This window comes from Trichosurus vulpecula, chromosome 6 (assembly GCF_011100635.1).
Source record: "Trichosurus vulpecula isolate mTriVul1 chromosome 6, mTriVul1.pri, whole genome shotgun sequence".
Lineage (NCBI taxonomy): Eukaryota > Metazoa > Chordata > Mammalia > Diprotodontia > Phalangeridae > Trichosurus > Trichosurus vulpecula.
In genome coordinates, this window is record NC_050578.1 from 57,170,671 (window position 1) to 57,174,578 (window position 3,908).

Sequence of the window (3,908 nt, forward strand, 5' to 3'; positions counted from 1 at the left end):
TTAGTATAATTGTTTCATTCTGTGTAGTTATGGTACTTTTTGGTAGTACTGAGGGTTTTGACACATTATTTCCTAAAATATAATGTTGTTCTTTGTCTAACATATAAACAATATTAGGGCAAATCAAATATTGGTTCAAGAATAATATTTTTCCACTACAATATAAAGGAAATTAAACCAAACAACTTTCTTAAAATCTAGATGATAGTGTCCTCCTACAATTTTCATCAATTTTCTAAATGTTCTAAAAATATTTAGACCTAAAATTTTCTTAATGATTTTGGGATATGGTTAGAATCCAGCTCAAATTCTACTTTCTGTTTCATTGAGTAAATTTATATAAAATCAAATACATAACTATTAGAATGTATAAACCTACAATGTTCCATAATCAGGGGAAAACTTTAACTGTGGTTATCAGTTCATGTTCAAATCTAATGTATGTATTTTTTTTTTCCTGGCAAAAGTTAATTGTGAGGTTTTTTTTTTTTAAACAAAAATAGTATAATGCATTTCAAATATTTCCTCAGGTTATGCTAAACTGTTTTTGATAGGAAAACCTGCTGAGATGTTTTCATTAGTCATAATTAGAAGCCAATAATCTTAATCCAAGAATTGGGAACATTTCATGCAGTAATCACAATGAAAAGAAAATCATGAAATGTACAGGTAATACACGCAAGTTTCTCTGATGGTTTTCATTGGCTTCTTGGATTTCTTAAAATTGTACTCCAGAATTGTAACTAAAATAGCCTCTGGATATAACTACAATAAAACATCATTAAGTAAAATACTTCACAAAGCAAATGTCAGAATTACAACTTACATCAGACAGTGGAGTACCAAAATATTGTACCCAAAGGGGCATTAAATATCTGGCTGCTTTCCATTGTACCTTCTGTATAAGTGAAATTCAGAAAATGTGAAGATTTCTTCTTGATTGTATAATCTATCCAATATAGAATGCCAGTGTATGAGAGTCTGCTGAGTCTCTCACTGCAGAATACTATGAATTTTAGAACTATCTACTATTTAAAGATAATCTGAAGCATATTTTGCTATTCTTTAGCTTCTTTGAGTATTCCTCAGCTATAGGACAGGTTATATCTACTATCTAAAGATAATCTGAAGCATATTTTGCTATTCTTTAGCTTCTTTGAGTATTCCTCAGCTATAGGACAGGTTAAGGCTTTCTGGTCCATGTAGGTTGAATTTCCAAGGGCTATTCATGAGTCAGGATAACAGTATGTATGTATCACAGCTATTGGGGATAGAGATGATGAACTTAAATGACAAGTCCTCAACTTCCCCCAAGAACAGCTCCCCATCTGATCAGACATGTACCATAGGGCATAAATGATGGGGTACAGGCCCCAAATGGAGACCTTTTTTTCCTTTTCCAGAAAGGCCCATTTGTCTATAGGCCCTGGAAGAAACCTCTACCTTGAACTCCTTGAATCTTCCCTGCTTGACCTGGCCTTGGCCTGAGGCTATAACCTTAATTTATCAATAGGCCCAAATCTCTACCTAGCCTTACCTTTTATTGTTACTATCAATATGCATGCCTTCAGTTACTTCCGAACCTTGATACTATCAATATGCATGCCTTTAGCTACTTCCCCCCCAGAGGATAAGAGAGAAGCTCTTAGAGGAGTGGGTAGAGTAAGGAACAGGAAGGTAAGGGGAGAGGATAAGGGAAAGATTCTTAGAGGTAGTGGTTAGAAGTAAACTAGAAGTCCTTGCTTCAGCAGTACATATACTAAAAATGGAATGATACAGAGAAGATTAGCATGGCCTCTGTGCAAGGATGACATGCAAATTCGTGAAGCATTCCATATTTTTCCAAGCATTCAGGAAAAAGAAAAGACCAAAGCTGAAGAGAAAATTTGACTTTCAAATACAAGAATCAAGAGAAGCATGAAAAGGTAAACAAGAGAGAGAAATCATAAGGGACTTACTAAAGTTGAACTGCTTTGGTTACATTCCTACATCGAAAGACGATATTTTTAACTCGTGAAACCTTTCTAAGTATAAGGGTAGTTGAAAGGAATATATATAAACAATGGGCACAGGGTGAGTTGAATATGAAGGGATGATACCTAAAAATAAATAAATAAATACAATTAAGAGGTGAGAGAGAAATATATTGGGAGAAGGAGAAAGGGAGAGATAGAATGGGATAAATTATCTCACATAAAAGTGGCAAGAAAAAGTAGTTCTATTGGAAGGGAAGAGGGGGCATGTGAAAGGGTATGAATCAATCTTGCTCTCGTCAGGCTTGACTTAAGGAGGGAATAACATACACACTCAATTGGTTATCTTACCCTACAGGAAGGTAGGGGGGAAGGGGGTAAGAGAGAGGGGATGATAAAAGGGAGGGCAGAGTGGGGAAGGAGGTAATCCAAAGCAAACACTTTTGAAATGGGCCAAGATCAAGGGGATAAAATTGAATAAAGGGGTACAGGATAGGATGGAGGGAAATATAGTTAGTCTTTCACAACATGACTGTTATGGAGGTGTTTTGCATAATGATACATGTGTGGCCTATGTTGAATTGCTTGCCTTCTCAAAGAGGATGGGGGGGGGAACAGAGGAAGGGAAAAAATTTGGAACTGAAAATTCTAAAAACAAATGCTAAAAAAAAGGTTTTTTTACATGCAACTGGGAAATAAGATATACAAGCAATGGGGTATAGAAATTTATATTTCCCTACAAGAAAGTAAGGGGAAAGGGGAAGGGGAGGGGGAGTGGGGTGACGGAAGGAGGGCAGACTGGGGAAAAGGGCAATCAGAATATATGCCATCTTGGGGTGGGGGATGGTAGAAATGGGGAGAAAATTTGTAACTCAAAATCTTGTGGAAATCGGTGTTGAAAATTTAAAAATATTACATAAAGAAATAGAAAGGAAAAAAAGAAGTAAACTAGAAGTGAGAGGAGGGATAGGGTAAAAGGAGAGGACAATAATGAGGAAAAATAGAATGGAGAGAAATATACAAATAGTAATAAATAACTTTGAATGTGAATGGGATGAACTCACCCATAAAATGGGGAAAACAGAATGAATTAAAAATCACAATCTGGCAATATGTTTTTACAAGAAACACATTTAAAGATAAGAGATACAAATAGAGTTCAAATAAATGGCTGGAGTAGAATTTATTATGCTTCAGCTGATGTAAAAAAAGTGGGGTTAGCAATTGTGATCTTAGACAAAGTTAAAGCTGAAATAGATTTTAATTAACATATAAACTGGATAACAACATTTTGACAAAAGATACCCATAGACAAGAAGCAATATCAATACTAAATCTATATGAACCAAATACTATATCAGTTATATTTTTTAAAAAAAGTTAAATGAATTACAGGTTGAAATAGATAGTAGTACTATTATAGTAGGGAACTTTAATCTTCCTGTCTCAAAACTAGATAAATCTGACCAAAAAAAAATAAGAAAGAAGTCCAGGAAGTAAATAAAATTATAGATAAGCTAGATATGATAGTTATCTAGAGAGAAATGAATGGGAATAGACAGGAATTCACCTTTTTGTCAGGAGTTCATGGTATCTTTACAAAGAATGGTGATATATTAGAGCATAAAAATTTTAAAGTTAAAAGCAGAAAAGCATAAATGTTAAAAGTATTCTTTTCGGATCACAATACAACAACATTGTATTTAATAAAGGACAATGGAAACATAGATTAATGAATAATTGGAGACTAAACAGCCTAATCTTAAAGAATGATTGGGTTAGAGAACTAGTAATAGAAACAATCAATAATTTCATTAAAGTGAACAACAATAATGAGACAACATATCAAAACCTATGGCATACACAAAAACAGTGATCAGAGGAAAATTTACATCTCTAAGTGCTTATATCAATAAAACAGAGAAAGATCGTATT

At 33.9% G+C, this 3,908-nt stretch overlaps 1 non-coding gene across 1 annotated transcript; it reads left to right on the top strand.

Moving 5' to 3' along the window:
- The first annotated feature begins 1,735 nt into the window (after window positions 1-1,735).
- LOC118855609 lies at window positions 1,736-1,842 on the top strand. Its single transcript, XR_005010778.1, has one exon. It is a non-coding gene; the product is annotated as a U6 spliceosomal RNA (small nuclear RNA).
- The last annotated feature ends 2,066 nt before the right edge of the window (window positions 1,843-3,908 follow it).